General features: G+C 50.9%; 1 protein-coding gene across 5 annotated transcripts in view; it reads left to right on the top strand.

The window, feature by feature from the left end:
- Window positions 1–21,924, top strand: part of LOC138651456 (myosin-10-like) — a 274,522-nt gene that overhangs the window by 93,403 nt on the left and 159,195 nt on the right. The window contains exon 1 of one of the 5 annotated variants that reach the window (XM_069741675.1): window positions 6,265–6,360. The exons of 2 other annotated variants lie outside the window; for them this stretch is intronic. The gene's annotated coding sequence lies outside the window, so the exon portion shown is untranslated. Of the gene's footprint in view, window positions 1–6,264; window positions 6,361–11,535; window positions 11,697–21,924 lie in introns of those variants that run through there. 2 more of the 5 variants (XM_069741672.1, XM_069741670.1) reach the window with 2 other exon arrangements.

Here is a 21,924-nt window from a genome sequence, read left to right as displayed (position 1 = left end):
CAGGTTTTTCTCAGGAATTTTCTGCGAGAAATCCTGAACGTGTGCACATAGCCTAAAGAGTAGTGACGTCACTGAGGAGAGGAGCAGGTCGGCTCTGGATCCTGGAGAAGGCGAGTATATTGGTAAATACACTGCACTATATACACAGATTTATTTAAAAAAAAAAAAAAACACTTCATGGGAAGGCTTCTTTATTAACATCAGCTCAAACACTGGGCACTGAGAGCTTTGTGACGTGTTTCCAAGGCCAAACGGCTACAGGCAACCTTACATCAGCAAGCATAATATCAGATGAAGTGAAATCAGCTGCCTCAGGAGCAGAAGTGTGTATTGTGGAGCAAGGGCTCACACTTCTTTAGCAGGCATCTTATGGAAGCGTTTGGGACGGGTGAATGTCGGGAGAACGTTACAATTTAACAAGTGTAAAACATTATACAAGGGGGAAATATTGTGACAGTTAATGTGAACACTCTGCTTATCTATATATACTCTATAAACACACACTCTTCACCTAGACCACATATGTCAAATTCTGACCCGCAGGGTGAGGGCGTTTGTCCCTCAAAGCAGAGCGTTCCCCCACCCGGCATTGCACTTTCAACTGTATCAACATACTGTATGGAGGACTATGTGAGGCCCCATCATACTGTAATGAGGACTATGTGAGGCCTCATAATACTGTAATGAGGACTATGTGGGGCCCCATCATACTCCTATGGAGGACTATGGGAGGACCCATCATACTGTATGGAGGACTGCTGTATTGAGGACTATATGTGGCCCCATCATAGTGTAATGAGGACTATGTGGGGCCCCATCATACTGTAATGAGGACTATGTGGGGCCCCATCATACTGTAATGAGGACTATGTGGGGCCCCATCATACTGTAATGAGGACTATGTGGGGCCCCATCATACTGTGTGGAGGACTATGTGAGGCCCCATCATACTGTAATGAGGACTATGTGGGGCCCCATCATACTGTAATGAGGACTATGTGGGGCCCCATCATACTGTAATGAGGACTATGTGGGGCCCCATCATACTGTGTGGAGGACTATGTGAGGCCCCACCATACTGTAAGGAGGACTATGTGAGGCCCCCATCATACTGTATGGAGGACTATGTGAGGCCCCATCATGCTGTATGGAACACTTAAGTGGGGCCCCATTGTATTGTATGGAAGAATTATACTGTATGGAGCACTGTGAGGCATTATACTTTATGGAGGGCTGTGTGGGGTTTACAGTTGAGGAATCATACTGTGATGGGGTCACCATACTGTACGTTTGTAGGCTAGTGAGCAAGAATTTACTGTGGGGGTATCTAACTGTGTTATATACAGAATTAGAAGAATTATACTGTATGAAGCACTGTGAGGCCATTATACTTTATGGAGGGCTGTGTGGGGTTTACAGTTGAGGAATCATACTGTGATGGGGTCACCATACTGTACGTTTGTAGGCTACTGAGCAAGAATTTACTGTGGGGGTATCTAACTGTGTTTGGGGGCAGTTTTGTTCACATCATACTTTATTATCTCTATTAATCAAGGTTTTTAATCATTTTTAATTACATGTCTAAATTGAGCTATTGGGCCATATGCTTTTTACTGCTCTTACATAACATCATATAATTCTAATGTTTTATTCTAAGATCTATTTCCGTATTTTTCAGACTATAAGATGCACTGGACCATAAGACACACCTAGGTTTTAGAGGAGGAAATTAGAAAAAAATTGAAGCAAAAAATGAGATCAATTCTGTTCTTAATATCCCCTACCCTGGTATGCATGGCCCCCTCATCCCTACCCTGGTATGCATGGCCCCCTCATCCCTACCCTGGTATGCATTGGCCCTTCATCCTTACCCTGGTATGCATGGCCCTCTTGTCCCTATCCTGGTATGCATTGTCCCCCTCATCCCTATCCTGGTATGCATGGCTCCTCTCATCCCTATCCTGGTATGCATGGCCCCCTCATCCCTATCCTGGTATGCATTGTCCCCTCATCCCTACCCTGGTATGCATGGCCCCCTCATCCCTATCCTGGTATGCATGGCCCCCTCATCCCTATCCTGGTATGCATGGCCCCCTCATCCCTATCCTGGTATGCATGGCCCCCTCATCCCTATCCTGGTATGCATTGTCCCCTCATCCCTATCCTGGTATGCATGGCCCCCTCATCCCCATCCTGGTATGCACGGCCCCCTCATCCCCATCCTGGTATGCATGACCCCCTCATCCCCATCCTGGTATGCATGGCCCCCTCATCCCTATCCTGGAATGCATGATCCCCTCATTCCCATCCTGGTATGCATGGCCCCCTCATCCCTATCCTGGTATGCATGGCCCCCTCATCCCTATCCTGGTATGCATGGCCCCCTCATCCCCATCCTGGTATGCATGGCCCCCTCAACCCCATCCTGGTATGCATGGCCCCCTCATCCCCATCCTGGTATGCATGGCCCCCTCATCCCCATCCTGGTATGCATGGCCCCATCATTCCCATCCTGGTATACATGGCCCCCTCATCCCCATCCTGGTATGCATGGCCCCCTCATCCCCATCCTGGTATACATGGCCCCCCTCATCCCTATCCTGGTATACATGGCCCCTCATTCCTATCTTAGTATGCAGGGCCCCCTCATCCCTATCTTGGTATACATGGCCCCCTCATCCCCATGCTGGTATGCATGGCCCCCTCATCCCTATCCTGGTATGCATGGCCCCCTCATCCCCATCCTGGTATGCATGGTCTCCTCATCCCTATCCTGGTATACATGGCCCCTCATTCCTATCTTAGTATGCAGGGCCCCCTCATCCCTATCTTGGTATACATGGCCCCCTCATCCCCATGCTGGTATGCATGGCCCCCTCATCCCTATCCTGGTATGCATGGCCCCCTCATCCCCATCCTGGTATACATGGCCCCCTCATCCCTATCCTGGTATGCATGGCCCCCCTCATCCCTATCCTGGTATACATGGCCCCCTCATCCCTATCTTGGTATACATGGCCCCCTCATCCCCATCCTGGTATACATGGCCCCCTCATCCCCATGCTGGTATGCATGGCCCCCTCATTCCTATCTTATTATGCATGGCCCCCTCATCCCCATCCTGGTATGCATGGCCCCCTCATCCCCATCTTGGTATGCATGGCCCCCTCATCCCCATCCTGGTATGCATGGCCCCCTCATCCCCATCCTGGTATGAATGGCCCCCTCATCCCCATCCTGGTATGCATGGCCCCCTCATCCCCATCCTGGTATGCATGGCCCCTCATTCCTATCTTAGTATGCATGGCCCCCTCATCCCTATCTTGGTATACATGGCCCCCTCATCCCCATGCTGGTATGCATGGCCCCCTCATCCCTATCCTGGTATGCATGGCCCCCTCATCCCCATCCTGGTATGCATGGTCTCCTCATCCCTATCCTGGTATACATGGCCCCTCATTCCTATCTTAGTATGCAGGGCCCCCTCATCCCTATCTTGGTATACATGGCCCCCTCATCCCCATGCTGGTATGCATGGCCCCCTCATCCCTATCTTGGTATACATGGCCCCTCTCATCCCCATGCTGGTATGCATGGCCCCCTCATCCCTATCCTGGTATGCATGGTCCCCTCATCCCCATGCTGGTATGCATGGCCCCCTCATCCCTATCCTGGTATGCATGGCCCCCTCATCCCCATCCTGGTATACATGGCCCCCTCATCCCTATCCTGGTATGCATGGCCCCCCTCATCCCTATCCTGGTATACATGGCCCCCTCATCCCTATCTTGGTATACATGGCCCCCTCATCCCCATCCTGGTATACATGGCCCCCTCATCCCCATGCTGGTATACATGGCCCCCTCATCCCCATGCTGGTATGCATGGCCCCCTCATTCCTATCTTATTATGCATGGCCCCCTCATCCCTATCCTGGTATGCATGGCCCCCTCATTCCTATCTTATTATGCATGGCCCCCTCATCCCTATCCTGGTATGCATGGCCCCCTCATCCCCATCTTGGTATGCATGGCCCCCTCATCCCCATCCTGGTATGCATGGCCCCCTCATCCCCATCCTGGTATGAATGGCCCCCTCATCCCCATCCTGGTATGCATGGCCCCCTCATCCCCATCCTGGTATGCATGGCCCCTCATTCCTATCTTGGTATGCATGGCCCCCTCATCCCTATCTTGGTATACATGGCCCCCTCATCCCCATGCTGGTATGCATGGCCCCCTCATCCCTATCCTGGTATGCATGGCCCCCTCATCCCCATCCTGGTATGCATGGTCTCCTCATCCCTATCCTGGTATACATGGTCCCTCATTCCTATCTTAGTATGCAGGGCCCCCTCATCCCTATCTTGGTATACATGGCCCCCTCATCCCCATGCTGGTATGCATGGCCCCCTCATCCCTATCTTGGTATACATGGCCCCTCTCATCCCCATGCTGGTATGCATGGCCCCCTCATCCCTATCTTGGTATACATGGCCCCCTCATCCCCATCCTGGTATACATGGCCCCCTCATCCCCATGCTGGTATACATGGCCCCCTCATCCCCATGCTGGTATGCATGGCCCCCTCATTCCTATCTTATTATGCATGGCCCCCTCATTACTATCCTGGTATGCATGGCCCCCTCATTCCTATCTTATTATGCATGGCCCCCTCATCCCTATCCTGGTATGCATGGCCCCCTCATTCCTATCTTATTATGCAGGGCCTCCTCATCCCTATCCTGGTATGCATGGCCCCCTCATTCCTATCTTATTATGCATGGCCCCCTCATCCCCATCCTGGTATACATGGCCCCCTCATTCCTATCTTATTATGCAGGGCCTCCTCATCCCTATCCTGGTATGCATGGCCCCCTCATTCCTATCTTATTATGCATGGCCCCCTCATCCCCATCCTGGTATACATGGCCCCCTCATTCCTATCTTATTATGCAGGGCCTCCTCATCCCTATCCTGGTGTGCATGGCTCCATCCTTATCCAGGTATAATAACATGGGAAAACGTGAGGGCCAAACAATGGCATCCATTCTGGTCACGTGAGGTTGTTGTGGGGCATTGCTAGGGACCTAGGCCCACTGCACCCTGGTCCTAACAGCAGTCAGGGTACTGTGAGGTAACGTGAGTTTGGGGCGCCCTGTGAAGAATATACCTCCTTGTAAAGCTGGAGAATGTTACAGGCAGCTTCACATTCTCGATGTCCCCAGATTTTACGTCTGTGTGAACAGTGGTGTAGCCGGTGTCGCCAGCACCTGGGGCAAGGCAAGAATATCGTACCCCCCTCTAACCCATGTACCATTAGCACTCTCTGTGTCACTTCCAGCCCAACATTGAACTCCTTTTTCCCTAAGTATATGAATTATATATTAAGAAAATGCTGATGTTACAGTTTTCCCTTTGGCTCTATTTTTTTAAGGTTTTTTTTGTGTTAAATCTGGCATAAAATTTGAAAAACAAAAACGTAGACATTGTTACAATATTTTTTTACTTTTTAAAAACTTTTTGTATATTACAATTTGAGTGTATTTTGGGTAACTCGAACCCTTTTTCATTGCCAATGAATAAGGATTACAATCCGAAATATGTTTGCTCATTTTGCTGATTTATGCCACCCCATGTACAGAGCTGCAACATTTATGGATTTTTATACTGAATAATAAAGTTTCTATTTTTACTGAAGACCTATACGCTGGATTTTTCTCCAGTTTTCGTCAGCGCTCAGATGTCACCCAACTACAGTGTGACATTTCCCAGGCACCCATAGACTTGTATGGTGAAGTATGATCCGATTATTGAGCATACAATATCATTGGTCCGTGTGATCCGATGTTGTGTCGGAGAGTGCGCTGGTGTGCCCCTGCCCTTACACTGTGATGTACAGGCGGTCCCTTCGTTCCTGAGCAGTGTGGATCTCTCCCACTCATGAGGGGACAGTTCTTCTGATACCTGGCGTGGCGTTGCTGTGGTGCAGGCTCCGTATGGAGCACTCAGCGCTGATCTCTTGCCTTCTATTAGTGTGTGCTGAATTATAGCCATGTATATTATTATAGCCTGCTATTTTATATATACTGTAGATTTATAGTGTCTTATGATAAGAAATTAAATAAACCCTGTGTAAACACCCCAAATAACAGATCCCAGGTGAGGATCAGGGGCCATTGCTATTAGAGACACTGTACTCTGCGCTCAGTATCTCCAGCTCTGTAAGTCAGCATCATTTAACCCCTGATTTTCCTTCCGTAAAGGTGGATTCCAGCGCCATGGTGCACAAGGTGTGACTTCTGGCAGACGGTTGCTACCATCCTGCCCCACCCTGCAGATTGTCTCTGTCATTGTCCAGGTATGTGAGTGCACATACAGAACACACCCTACCTGAGTGACGGCACCTCCTGTTCCTGGCATGGGGCCATGGGGTGGTGAGCTGCCGCGCTGCATTTTCTGCCCTTTTTTGGAAGTGGGTAAAACCTGTGTTTTTGCTCTCCTCCTCCTCCTCGCAGTCCCATTTAGAAGGCTTGCGTGATCTGAGGGTGTGGGTGAAGGAGTGTCATCGGTATACTTCACCTCTTTGTATCATTTTATTTGAATTTTAAGGGTTTAAAAAAAAATGGCAATTTTGCATCAGACTCTGGGCAATGGTGAGCAGCTACTAGAGTTAGTCTTCTAGGTCCGCTCAGCAACCTCCGAAATGTTGGAAGTGCCAACTCCAAACTGGTTTTTGTTTTTAATTATGACAATATATCAAACAAAAAAAAACGCTAATTCACCAAAATGTTAATAAATGAGATAATGTATTCACACCCTAATTGTGTGGCAGATGGAGCCGGGCAAGGTGTCGTATAGATCCTCAAATAAAATCTGAAAGTGTCCGAATTTGTGTGGAATTTCAAGGAATCCGACTTGGAGTCAATCCTCCGCAGATGGATCCGCTTATCTGTCGTATTTTATGGCCTTCAGTAGATCGGGCAGGCCAAGCGTAACCCAAGGTGGTACCCTGCAGACCCCTCTAAAGGGAACACATTCCCTCAATGATCTGTAAAATGTGATATCCGCTGTCATGTCTCCTCTCGGCGGCTGGCTGATTGATCAGTTTTCCCTTCATACTGTTGACTTAGGTAAGCGGTGTTTGCTCTGGAGCCTCTGCATATGGGTGTAATGGTTAGTACAATAGTCTGCCGGCCATATAACGCCGCTGTGTGTGTGATCATGGATCAGTAGTCCTGTGCTATAGACTGTACAGATGGACTGCAGTCAATGCTATCGTCATCATATGTGTACTCTCCAGGGCATACAGTCTAATGTTACACAAAGTAGTGCGGAGCTTCCACAGCTCTCTTCTCACCCCAGTATTCTTAATGACCCCTTTAAAGGAGGCCTTTAGTTTGTGAAATTTGTTGCTTTTAATATGATTTAAAGGGAATGTTTCATCAGGTTTATGTTCCCTCTCTGGGGAGGGCAGCAGTAGAAGACCCTGATCCCAGAGCCGTGTTACTGGCCTGCGAGCAGTAACGCAATATTACCTGCTGCAGCTCTGCTAGTCCTCTCAGTGATGAGCACAGTGTATCTCTCAGTGATTGACAGATTTATCCTACGCTGTGCATAGGAAGCAAAAACTGGGGCAGCACTCCACATAACCATGGGGACGCAAGTGGTTTATTACTCCATACTGGCAATGTTTCGGCTCTGAATTGCTAACCTTCAGACCTGCAGAACCGAAATGTGGCCACTATGGCCTAATAAAGCACTCTCTTTGCCATCATTTTTTGGAGTGCTGCCCCCAGTTTTTGCTTTTGATCTGGATGGTTTGGTTCTTGCCAGCAGCTGTGCAGCCATACTTCTCTGGTGCTGCTCCTATTCATCTACACTGCATAGATAGGAAACTGCTACATGCCCATGGGGGCAGAACAGACAAAGCTCGCGAATATCAAGAACTACATAGCGCGTTATTGAAAGGACTAGCAGAGCTGTAGCAGATTAATCAGTGTTGTATCAAAACTACAGCAAGTAGCCCAGTAGTCACCCAGCACTGGAATCAGGGCCAACAGCACAGTGATGGCGGTGGTCTGACCTGTCAGTCAAGAAGCTGGAGCGCACTATGCCCGACAAACAGGAAGCTGGGAGGACGGGGGGCACTGCGCTCCTGCAGAAGATGAACTATGCCCGACAAACAGGAAGCTGGGAGGACGGGAGGCACTGCGCTCCTGCAGAAGATGAACTATGCCCGACAAACAGGAAGCTGGGAGGACGGGGGGCACTGCGCTCCTGCAGAAGATGAACTATGCCCGACAAACAGGAAGCTGGGAGGACGGGAGGCACTGCGCTCCTGCAGAAGATGAACTATGCCCGACAAGCTGGGAGGACGGGGGGCACTGCGCTCCTGCAGAAGATGAACTATGCCCGACAAACAGGAAGCTGGGAGGACAGGGGGCACTGCGCTCCTGCAGAAGATGAACTATGCCCGACAAACAGGAAGCTGGGAGGACGGGGGGCACTGCGCTCCTGCAGAAGATGATAGGGCAAGCACTGTAGTAATAATACTCGCCTGGCAAGACCCCCAGTGCCCTACTGCCATCCCAGTGGTCTCTTTACTACAGTGGTCATTCATACAGGACGTGATCACAGCAGCAAAGCAAACGGAACCCCATTGGGAGGGCTGGGGAGGCAGGGGATTTAGGAGGTGAGGGTTTTCTATGTTCTACCATTCCATGGTGGCGGAAGTTTTTTTTTTTTTAAGTCCATAGCTCCTCAGTAAGTGTCATTGTTGAAATGACCAGACAGATTGGGAAGCAGTGATTTGATGATCTGCAACGAAGCTGAGCATTGGGAGCAGCACGGCGGCCTTCTTAATGATGGCCGTCAGTCAGTGGTGCACTGCGGAGGGGAATGCAGACTGTTATGTAAATAATGAAAGCTATGCAGCTATGGATGGATGCCTGGCCACTGTGCTGCACCTTGCCATCCTAGAGGTGTCCGATGACAGCTTGGCCCGGGCTTTTTATCTACCGCTGGCAGGAATGATATTGGCTGCTGCAGTGTTACTGGGACTGTATGATCACTACACCTGCTTGGTGTAAAGCTAGTGCAAAGACTGCTGCATACAAGCGACCAAAAATCCAAGGATGGTATTATGGTCGCAGCAAAATGCCGATCACAGCACAGCCACATTCACTCACACCGAGCTTCATTGTAGCAGCACCATAGTTCGGTATTTGGACATGTGGCGGAGCTCCACTCTTAAAGGGGTTGTCCCAGACCTAAACATTGATGGCCTCTTCTTAGGAAAGGTCATCAGTGTCTGATCAGTAGGGGTCTGATTCAAATCAATGGGGAGCGAATGTGCAGTACCCGCCTGCGGCCACTATTCCATCGATGGAGCTGTGCCGCTCTGCAACTGACCATTCCAGACACTAAAACAACAGCAAAAGAAGCCGACCGATATTCAGAATTCAGAATAATAAAATGTATTTATTAGTATAACAGGTTTAAAATTGAGGTACGGTCAAATAATACAAAATAGTAAAATTTAATAAAATGTCTGTACTTTTCTGTATGCCATCAAAAAAGTTCCGGACACTGTAGACGCCAAGAACACCTGATTGGCAGGGAGGCCGGGGGTCGCATCCTCACCAGTCTGACATTGATGACCTATCCTAAGGCTACGTCGTCAATCCTAAAGTTCTGGACAACCCCTCTTAATATTTCTACTCACAGGAAATATTAAAATATCTTGAAAATGATAAACTGAAGTACAGAGTAAGGCCACGTTCACACATTCAGTATTTGGCCAGTATTTCCCCTCAGTATTTGTAAGGCAAAACCAGGAGTGGGTGATAAATCCAGAAGTGGTGACGTGTTTCTATTATACTTTTCCTCGGTTCCTTTTGTTCCACTGCTGGTTTTGGCTTACAAATACTGAGGTAAAATACTGACCAAATGTTGAATATGTGACCGTGGCCTAAGGGCTCATTCAGAGGTCCATTTTACTAGTACAAGTGCTAGCCATGTTTTTCACCTTTCATACTCTATGGGGCTGTTCCCATGTCTGAATATTCCTTGGAGAAAGTGGTCCGACTCCTCACAAAACCATGGTGACTTTTCCAATATTGATCTAAGTGTTGGATCAAACTCGCCAGTCCAATTCTGTGGATCTGTAAGCAAATCGAACAGCATTCAGAAGCCACCTGTCTCCTCTTAGGTTTTCACGGACTGTTTGATAGGAGATGCTTGGGAAACCTCCATCTGTTCTTTTCTCACCCAAGAAAAACTGATCAAACTCTGATGACACTCTGATCGAGAACACTGATGACACTCTGATCGAGAACACTGATGACACTCTGATCGAGAACACTGATGACGCTCTGATCGAGAACACTGATGACACTCTGATCGAGAACACGGAGGACTCTCTGATCGAGAACACGGATGACACTCTGATCGAGAAGACTGATGACACTCTGATCGAGAAGACTGATGACACTGTGACCGAGAACACTGGTGACACTGATCGAGAACACTGATGACACTCTGATCGAGAACACTGATGATACTGATCGAGAACACTGGTGATACTGATCGAGAACACTGGTGACACTCTGATCGAGAACACTGATGACACTCTGACCGAGAACACTGGTGACACTCTGGTCAAGAACACTGGTGACACTCTGATCGAGAACACTGATGACACTGTGACCGAGAACACTGGTGACACTGATCGAGAACACTGATGACACTCTGATCGAGAACACTGATGACACTGATCGAGAACACTGGTGACACTCTGATCGAGAACACTGGTGATACTGATCGAGAACACTGGTGACACTCTGAGAACACTGATGACACTGTGACCGAGAACACTGGTGACACTGATCGAGAACACTGATGACACTCTGATCGAGAACACTGGTGACACTCTGATCGAGAACACTGATGACACTCTGATCGAGAACGCTGATGACACTCTGGTCGAGAACACTGATGACACTCTGACCGAGAACACTGATGACACTCTGGTCGAGAACACTGGTGACACTGATCGAGAACACTGGTGACACTCTGATTGAGAACACGGTTGAAATTCTGGATTTTTTTTTAGATATGTCTATCTCCGCAAGGAGAAACGATACTTCTTGGATATTTTACGTATAAAATTCTTGTCTGAATGAGGCACTTAGAAGGCTACAGAAACTTTACCCCTATGATTGCTCATCACATAAAACCAGAATACTTCTTTAACATAAAACCCAAGAAGGTTCTCTGTGCGGAGTAGACCACATGTGATGTGCGCGGAGCTGGGATCGGTCCAGTCCCAGTTTAGCATCTGTTCTCTATCGCAATACACAAAGGTGAAATAAATGTAGAAAGTTTTATTTGGCAGAAAGTAGTGGAACAAAGTAACAATGAGGAAGCATTTTACACCTTTGTCAGAGTAGGTTGGCAGTGTGTTGAGCCTATCCCTTAGTGTAGGTATGATGTGTGGCTACATGGAGCAGAGCCTGCCCCTCCTGGCAGTGACATCAGGGACTGCTGCCTGTTCTTCTCCTTCCGGACATGTACTGACAGTGGTGTCTGGATGCACTGCGGGACACTTTGGAGTTAACTACCTGCTCTGCGGCCGGGGAGTAGATTTCTTCTTTTTCTGGTTCTGCAGGAAAGCTGCACATTCCGTGAGAACAGGTACGATTCCTAATCCGCAGGCTGGCTGTAGGTGTTTAGGCTCCCGATTGTGGAGGATTTCCGAACAGCGGGAGGTTCTGATATATTCCGATATAACTTTTCCCATGTGCAGAGGTTATATCTGTAAGTTACCGTTTCTCGCCATATAGTTCTGGGGTACAGGTGTACTAATATTCATTGCTTCCGATGGCTTGTTACCAAATGTAATGCTGTAAGACGAAATTCACATTATACCAATACAATACAACAGCCATACAGAGTAAAGACGAGATTTACTGCGTTACCTTCTGATCTGTTCTGCACAGGATCTATAATTGTACTTATCATATTGGTTTTATGTAGAGCAGTGGCTCTTCAACGGTTGTGGAACTACAGGTACCAGCATTCCCTAAGACTTACCCCTAGTTTACAGACTGGGAACCACAGATGTTGGGAGTAGCTCAATGATGATAATACGTCTAGCCTATTGTGTAAACATTGTCTTGTAAACTAATTGATTTTTTACTTTATATGATTATCGCTGGATATTATGAGATTTTTGCAAACACACAATCTTTCTAGTCGATATCTATTTTTAACTCGTTTGTAGAGTAAATCGCACTTGGTGAGAGAAATGCAGTGGACAACAGCTCTTTACATTGTTTCATGGTACAGATAGTGGCTGGTCACTATGGCGCATCCATGGTACAGATAGCGGCTGGTCACTATGGAGCGTCCATGGTACAGATAGCGGCTGGTCACTATGGCGCGTTCAAAGTGTAGATAGAAGCTGGTCACTATGGAGCGTCCATGGTACAGATAGCGGCTGGTCACTATGGCACGTCCATGGTACAGATAGCGGCTGGTCACTATGGCGCGTCCATGGTACAGATAGCGGCTGGTCACTATGGCGCGTTCATGGTGTAGATAGAAGCTGGTCACTACAGAGCGTCCATGGTACAGATAGTGGCTGGTCACTATGGCGCGTCCATGGTACAGATAGTGGCTGGTCACTATGGAGCGTCCATGGTACAAATAGCGGCTGGTCAATATGGAGCGTCCATGGTACAGATAGAGGCTGGTCACTACTGAGCGTCCATGGTACAGATAGCGGCTGGTCACTACTGAGCGTCCATGGTACAGATAGCGGCTGGTCACTATGGAGCGTTCATGGTACAGATAGCGGCTGGTCACTATGGAGCGTCCATGATACAGAGAGAGGCTGGTCACTATGGAGCGTCCATGGTACAGATAGCGGCTGGTCAATATGGAGCGTCCATGGTACAGATAGAGGCTGGTCACTACTGAGCGTCCATGGTACAGATAGCGGCTGGTCACTACTGAGCGTCCATGGTACAGATAGCGGCTGGTCACTATGGAGCGTTCATGGTACAGATAGCGGCTGGTCACTATGGAGCGTCCATGGTACAGATAGAGGCTGGTCACTATGGAGTGTCCATGGTACAGAAAGCTACAAAAAAGGTTGCACTCTATCGTGCAAAAGCATGTCTAATATGAAATATATGAAATATGAATCGCAAAATGGCATTTGAACATTAGGAAAATATTTAAGAGACGCTTTGCACAGAATTTGATATAATCAAATAGTGTGAGCCCATCAACCAATCGTCAAGGTGGTCTCAGAACTGATGGGTCCCTGACCCCCCTGTCCAAATGTGAACACTTACCAAAGGCCAATGCCTGTATGCCTGGGTGAATATGGACACCTCTGTTCAGCAAAGCCTACATATGAGTTGGCCGGGACCAAGTGTGATGAGATGCAATTAAAAACCACATGGTGATGGGAGGAGTGCGCAGTCAGTAAGCTAACATAGAAATGACAAAAAAAGACTCGCACATCCAAGCCAGTGTGAATAGGTGCATACCAGGAGCAGCTTTTTGTAGATTCATGTATTGAGGTAGCTGCTCCTGGTATGCACCTATTCACACTGGCTTGGATGTGCGAGTCTTTTTTTGTCATTTCATGGTACAGATAGCGGCTGGTCAATATGGAGCGTCCATGGTACATATAGATGCTGGTCACTATGGAGCGTCCATGGTACAGATAGTGGCTGGTCACTACGGAGCGTCCATGGTACAGATAGCGGCTGGTCAATATGGCGCGTCCATGGTACAGATAGAGGCTGGTCACTACGGGGCGTCCATGGTACAGATAGCGGCTGGTCACTATGGAGCGTCCATGGTACAGATAGCGGCTGGTCAATATGGCGCGTCCATGGTACAGATAGAGGCTGGTCACTACGGTGCGTCCATGGTACACATAGCGGCTGGTCACTATGGAGCGTCCATGGTACAGATAGCGGCTGGTCAATATGGCGCGTCCATGGTACAGATAGCGGCTGGTCAATATGGAGCGTCCATGGTACAGATAGAGGCTGGTCACTATGGCGCGTCCATGGTACAGATAGCGGCTGGTCACTATGGAGCGTCCATGGTATAGATAGTGGCTGGTCACTATGGAGCGTCCATGGTACAGATAGCGGCTGGTCAATATGGCGCGTTCATGGTACAGATAGAGGCTGGTCACTACGGGGCGTCCATGGTACAGATAGCGGCTGGTCACTATGGAGCGTCCATGGTACAGATAGCGGCTGGTCAATATGGCGCGTCCATGGTACAGATAGCGGTTGGTCAATATGGAGCGTCCATGGTACAGATAGAGGCTGGTCAATATGGCGCGTCCATGGTACAGATAGTGGCTGGTCACTACGGAGCGTCCATGCTCCAGATAGCGGCCGGTCACTGGAGCATCCATGGTACAGATAGCGGCCGGTCACTATGGAGCGTCCATGGTACAGATAGCGGCTGGTCACTATGGAGCGTCCATGGTACAGATAGCGGCTGGTCAATATGGAGCGTCCATGGTACAGATAGCGGCTGGTCACTATGGCGCGTTCATGGTGTAGATAGAAGCTGGTCACTACGGAGCGCCCATGGTACAGATAGTGACTGGTCACTATGACACGTCCATTGTACAGATAGCGGCTGGTCACTATGGAGCGTCCATGATACAGAGAGAGGCTGGTCACTATGGAGCGTCCATGGTACAGATAGCGGCTGCTCACTATGGAGCGTCCATGGTACAGATAGAGGCTGGTCACTATGGAGCGTCCATGATACAGATAGAGGCTGCTCACTATGGAGCGTCCATGATACAGATAGCGGCTGCTCACTATGGAGCGTCCATGATACAGAGAGAGGCTGCTCACTATGGAGCGTCCATGATACAGATAGCGGCTGCTCACTATGGAGCGTCCATGGTACAGATAGAGGCTGCTCACTATGGAGCGTCCATGGTACAGAGAGAGGCTGCTCACTATGGAGCGTCCATGATACAGATAGCGGCTGCTCACTATGGAGCGTCCATGATACAGAGAGAGGCTGCTCACTATGGAGCGTCCATGATACAGAGAGAGGCTGGTCACTATGGAGCGTCCATGATACAGAGAGAGGCTGGTCACTATGGAGCGTCCATGATACAGATAGCGGCTGCTCACTATGGAGCGTCCATGATACAGAGAGAGGCTGCTCACTATGGAGCGTCCATGATACAGAGAGAGGCTGGTCACTATGGAGCGTCCATGGTACAGATAGAGGCTGCTCACTATGGAGCGTCCATGATACAGAGAGAGGCTGGTCACTATGGAGCGTCCATGATACAAAGAGAGGCTGGTCACTATGGAGCGTCCATGATACAGAGAGAGGCTGGTCACTATGGAGTGTCCATGGTACAGATAGAGGCTGGTCATTACGGAGCGTCCATGGTACAGATAGAGGCTGCTCACTATGGAGCGTCCATGATACAGAGAGAGGCTGGTCACTATGGAGCGTCCATGATACAGAGAGAGGCTGGTCACTATGGAGCGTCCATGATACAGAGAGAGGCTGGTCACTATGGAGCGTCCATGATACAGATAGCGGCTGCTCACTATGGAGCGTCCATGGTACAGATAGCGGCTGCTCACTATGGAGCGTCCATGATACAGAGAGAGGCTGCTCACTATGGAGCGTCCATGATACAGAGAGAGGCTGGTCACTATGGAGCGTCCATGATACAGAGAGAGGCTGGTCACTATGGAGCGTCCATGATACAGATAGCGGCTGCTCACTATGGAGCGTCCATGATACAGAGAGAGGCTGCTCACTATGGAGCGTCCATGATACAGAGAGAGGCTGGTCACTATGGAGCGTCCATGGTACAGATAGAGGCTGCTCACTATGGAGCGTCCATGATACAGAGAGAGGCTGGTCACTATGGAGCGTCCATGATACAGAGAGAGGCTGGTCACTATGGAGCGTCCATGATACAGAGAGAGGCTGGTCACTATGGAGTGTCCATGGTACAGATAGAGGCTGGTCATAACGGAGCGTCCATGGTACAGATAGAGGCTGCTCACTATGGAGCGTCCATGATACAGAGAGAGGCTGGTCACTATGGAGCGTCCATGATACAGAGAGAGGCTGGTCACTATGGAGCGTCCATGATACAGAGAGAGGCTGGTCACTATGGAGCGTCCATGATACAGATAGCGGCTGCTCACTATGGAGCGTCCATGGTACAGATAGCGGCTGCTCACTATGGAGCGTCCATGATACAGAGAGAGGCTGCTCACTATGGAGCGTCCATGATACAGAGAGAGGCTGGTCACTATGGAGCGTCCATGATACAGAGAGAGGCTGGTCACTATGGAGCGTCCATGATACAGATAGCGGCTGCTCACTATGGAGCGTCCATGATACAGAGAGAGGCTGCTCACTATGGAGCGTCCATGATACAGAGAGAGGCTGGTCACTATGGAGCGTCCATGGTACAGATAGAGGCTGCTCACTATGGAGCGTCCATGATACAGAGAGAGGCTGCTCACTATGGAGCGTCCATGGTACAGAGAGAGGCTGGTCACTATGGAGCGTCCATGGTACAGATAGAGGCTGCTCACTATGGAGCGTCCATGATACAGAGAGAGGCTGGTCACTATGGAGCGTCCATGATACAGATAGCGGCTGCTCACTATGGAGCGTCCATGATACAGAGAGAGGCTGCTCACTATGGAGCGTCCATGATACAGAGAGAGGCTGGTCACTATGGAGCGTCCATGATACAGAGAGAGGCTGGTCACTATGGAGCGTCCATGGTACAGATAGAGGCTGCTCACTATGGAGCGTCCATGGTACAGATAGAGGCTGCTCACTATGGAGCGTCCATGATACAGATAGCGGCTGGTCACTATGGAGCGTCCATGATACAGAGAGAGGCTGCTCACTATGGAGTGTCCATGGTACAGATAGAGGCTGGTCATTACGGAGCGTCCATGGTACAGATAGAGGCTGCTCACTATGGAGCGTCCATGATACAGAGAGAGGCTGGTCACTATGGAGCGTCCATGATACAGAGAGAGGCTGGTCACTATGGAGCGTCCATGATACAGATAGAGGCTGCTCACTATGGAGCGTCCATGATACAGATAGAGGCTGCTCACTATGGAGCGTCCATGATACAGAGAGAGGCTGGTCACTATGGAGCGTCCATGATACAGAGAGAGGCTGGTCACTATGGAGCGTCCATGGTACAGATAGCGGCTGCTCACTATGGAGCGTCCATGATACAGAGAGAGGCTGGTCACTATGGAGCGTCCATGATACAGAGAGAGGCTGCTCACTATGGAGCGTCCATGATACAGAGAGAGGCTGGTCACTATGGAGCGTCCATGATACAGAGAGAGGCTGGTCACTATGGAGCGTCCATGATACAGAGAGAGGCTGCTCACTATGGAGCGTCCATGGTACAGATAGAGGCTGCTCACTATGGAGCGTCCATGATACAGAGAGAGGCTGCTCACTATGGAGCGTCCATGATACAGAGAGAGGCTGGTCACTATGGAGCGTCCATGATACAGATAGCGGCTGCTCACTATGGAGCGTCCATGATACAGATAGCAGCTGCTCACTATGGAGCGTCCATGATACAGAGAGAGGCTGCTCACTATGGAGCGTCCATGATACAGAGAGAGGCTGCTCACTATGGAGCGTCCATGGTACAGATAGAGGCTGGTCACTATGGAGCGTCCATGATACAGAGAGAGGCTGCTCACTATGGAGCGTCCATGATACAGAGAGAGGCTGCTCACTATGGAGCGTCCATGATACAGATAGAGGCTGGTCACTATGGAGCGTCCATGATACAGAGAGAGGCTGGTCACTATGGAGCGTCCATGGTACAGATAGAGGCTGGTCATTACGGAGCGTCCATGGTACAGATAGAGGCTGCTCACTATGGAGCGTCCATGATACAGAGAGAGGCTGCTCACTATGGAGCGTCCATGGTACAGAGAGAGGCTGGTCACTATGGAGCGTCCATGATACAGAGAGAGGCTGGTCACTATGGAGCGTCCATGATACAGAGAGAGGCTGGTCACTATGGAGTGTCCATGGTACAGATAGAGGCTGGTCATTACGGAGCGTCCATGGTACAGATAGAGGCTGCTCACTATGGAGCGTCCATGATACAGAGAGAGGCTGGTCACTATGGAGCGTCCATGATACAGAGAGAGGCTGGTCACTATGGAGTGTCCATGGTACAGATAGAGGCTGGTCATTACGGAGCGTCCATGGTACAGATAGAGGCTGGTCACTATGGAGCGTCCATGGTACAGATAGGAGTGTCCTGAGGCCGTACACGAGACGTTTGAGGTGTCGTTATAGTCGGTGGCTCTTGCTGCAGCACCTTTATGAGTGTTTCTTCGAGTTGCCTGGAGTGTGAGGCTGGGACCGTGATGTCCCAGGCACATAAAATGATGGCCAATTGATTGGCATGAACATGTTTCCTTGGCACATAGTGTAAAAAGAAAACTAATAAACCCATGTGAGTGCGACTAACTGATGTTTTTCTTGGCAGAGCAGTGAATACTTTATTATTTGATAGTAATAGATTACAACTATTTAACATAAGGCAGACAATAGGGTGTTTATGAAGCCCATAAACATGACGCCCCGTCACACGAGTTCAAACCTGAGCGTCACCTCAGTAAGTGGTTACTGACAATGCTGCATGCGGGGAGCACATTAATGGCTGCTGGACTGGGCCTTATGGCTATTTACCTACCATACGGATGACAGGTGGGAAAGGCATGGGCTTTACACTGCCGGCAGGGGTGGACAGGCCTTCTGCCTTAGACATTGTGCATATTCTTCATATAGTTTCTTCACATACTGCAGTGAATGAAAGGTAACTGAAGGGGGATATGATGGATCCATAGCTGGAATGGGCTTTAGTCTGGATATTTCATCAAGTAATTTATTTGCTTTGCTCCAAGCTGTTAGAAGGTCATGGGTGTCTCTTGGCTCTAGTGTGAAGGTCCATCACTTTTATGGCCTCCGTGGCATAACTTGGATAACCTGGGTTATAAAATGCATTTATCACCTTTTCACAGGTGATAAAGGTCTGATCGCTGGCTGTGGGACCCCCACCAACATCAAGATTCTTGCTCCCACAGTCCTCTATATGAATGGAGCAGCAGTGCTTACTTTTCTATTCACTTATGTTAGACTTATGGAGGAGACCCTGGGAAGCAGTGGAGGAGACCTTCCGTGGCTGTGTTCCCAATGGCCCTCTCGCTAGTCCAGGGAAGCAGTGGAGGAGACTCGCCGTGACTGTGTTACCCATGGGCATCTTGCTTGTCCTGGGAAGCAGTGGAGGAGACCCTCTGTGGCTGCTACCCGTGGGCCTCTCGCTAGTCCTGGGAAGCAGTGGACGAGACCCTCTGTGACTGTGTACCCCGTGGGCCTCTCACTAGTCCTGGGAAGCAGTGGACGAGACCCTCCGTGGCTGTGCTACCTGTGTGCCTCTCGCTAGTCCTGGGAAGCAGTGGAGGAGAACATCCGTGGCTGTGCTACCCGTGGGCCTTTCGCTAGTCCTGGGAAGCAGTGGAGGAGACCCTCCGTGGCTGTGCTACCCGTGGGCCTCTTGCTAGTCCTGGGAAGCAGTGGAGGAGACCCTCCGTGGCTGTGCTACCCGTGGGCCTTTCGCTAGTCTTGGGAATCAGTGGAGGAGACCCCCCGTGGCTGTGCTACCTGTGTGCCTCTCGCTAGTCCTGGGAAGCAGTGGAGGAGACCCTCCGTGGCTGTGCTACCTGTGGGCCTCTCACTAGTCCTGGGAAGCAGTGGAGGAGACCCTCCGTGGCTGTGCTACCTGTGTGCCTCTCGCTAGTCCTGGGAAGCAGTGGAAGAGACCCTCCGTGGCTGTGCTACCTGTGGGCCTCTCACTAGTCCTGGGAAGCAGTGGAGGAGACCCCCCGTGGATGTGCTACCTGTGGGCCTCTCGCTAGTCCTGGGAAGCAGTGGAGGAGACCCTCCGTGGCTGTGCTACCTGTGGGCCTCTCACTAGTCCTGGGAAGCAGTGGAGGAGACCCCCCGTGGATGTGCTACCCGTGGGCCTCTCACTAGTCCTGGCAAGCAGTGGAGGAGACCCTCCGTGGCTGTGCTACCCGTGGGCTTTTCGCTAGTCTTGGGAATCAGTGGAGGAGACCCCCCGTGGCTGTGCTACCTGTGTGCCTCTCGCTAGTCCTGGGAAGCAGTGGAGGAGACCCTCCGTGGCTGTGCTACCTGTGGGCCTCTCACTAGTCCTGGGAAGCAGTGGAGGAGACCCCCCGTGGCTGTGCTACCTGTGGGCCTCTCACTAGTCCTGGGAAGCAGTGGAGGAGACCCCCCGTGGATGTGCTACCCGTGGGCCTCTCACTAGTCCTGGCAAGCAGTGGAGGAGACCCTCCGTGGCTGTGCTACCCGTGGGCTTTTCGCTAGTCTTGGGAATCAGTGGAGGAGACCCCCCGTGGCTGTGCTACCTGTGTGCCTCTCGCTAGTCCTGGGAAGCAGTGGAGGAGACCCTCCGTGGCTGTGCTACCTGTGGGCCTCTCACTAGTCCTGGGAAGCAGTGGAGGAGACCCTCCGTGGCTGTGCTACCTGTGTGCCTCTCGCTAGTCCTGGGAAGCAGTGGAGGAGACCCTCCGTGGCTGTGCTACCTGTGGGCCTCTCACTAGTCCTGGGAAGCAGTGGAGGAGACCCCCCGTGGATGTGCTACCTGTGTGCCTCTCGCTAGTCCTGGGAAGCAGTGGAGGAGACCCTCCGTGGCTGTGCTACCTGTGGGCCTCTCACTAGTCCTGGGAAGCAGTGGAGGAGACCCTCCGTGGCTGTGCTACCTGTGTGCCTCTCGCTAGTCCTGGGAAGCAGTGGAGGAGACCCTCCGTGGCTGTGCTACCTGTGGGCCTCTCACTAGTCCTGGGAAGCAGTGGAGGAGACCCCCCGTGGATGTGCTACCTGTGGGCCTCTCGCTAGTCCTGGGAAGCAGTGGAGGAAGACCCTCCGTGGCTGTGCTACCTGTGGGCCTCTCACTAGTCCTGGGAAGCAGTGGAGGAGACCCCCCGTGGCTGTGCTACCTGTGGGCCTCTCACTAGTCCTGGGAAGCAGTGGAGGAAACCCCCCGTGGCTGTGCTACCTGTGGGCCTCTCACTAGTCCTGGGAAGCAGTGGAGGAGACCCTCCGTGGCTGTGCTACCTGTGTGCCTCTCGCTAGTCCTGGGAAGCAGTGGAGGAGACCCTCCGTGGCTGTGCTACCTGTGGGCCTCTCACTAGTCCTGGGAAGCAGTGGAGGAAACCCCCCGTGGCTGTGCTACCTGTGGGCCTCTCACTAGTCCTGGGAAGCAGTGGAGGAAACCCCCCGTGGCTGTGCTACCTGTGGGCCTCTCACTAGTCCTGGGAAGCAGTGGAGGAGACCCCCCGTGGATGTGCTACCCGTGGGCCTCTCACTAGTCCTGGCAAGCAGTGGAGGAGACCCTCCGTGGCTGTGCTACCCGTGGGCCTCTCGCTAGTCCTGGGAAGCAGTGGAGGAAACCCCCCGTGGCTGTGCTACCTGTGGGCCTCTTGCTAGTCCTGGGAAGCAGTGGAGGAAACCCCCCGTGGCTGTGCTACCTGTGGGCCTCTCGCTAGTCCTGGGAAGCAGTGGAGGAAACCCTCCGTGGCTGTGCTACCTGTGGGCCTCTCACTAGTCCTGGGAAGCAGTGGAGGAGACCCCCCATGGCTGTGCTACCTGTGGGCCCCTCACTAGTCCTGGGAAGCAGTGGAGGAGACCCCCCGTGGCTGTGCTACCTGTGGGCCTCTCACTAGTCCTGGGAAGCAGTGGAGGAAACCCTCCGTGGCTGTGCTACCTGTGGGCCTCTCACTAGTCCTGGCAAGCAGTGGAG

This window comes from Ranitomeya imitator, chromosome 10, assembly GCF_032444005.1.
Source record: "Ranitomeya imitator isolate aRanImi1 chromosome 10, aRanImi1.pri, whole genome shotgun sequence".
NCBI classification, from domain to species: domain Eukaryota; kingdom Metazoa; phylum Chordata; class Amphibia; order Anura; family Dendrobatidae; genus Ranitomeya; species Ranitomeya imitator.
The sequence above is the reverse complement of the archived record's forward strand: the minus strand, read 5'-3'. Positions and strand labels throughout refer to the sequence as shown.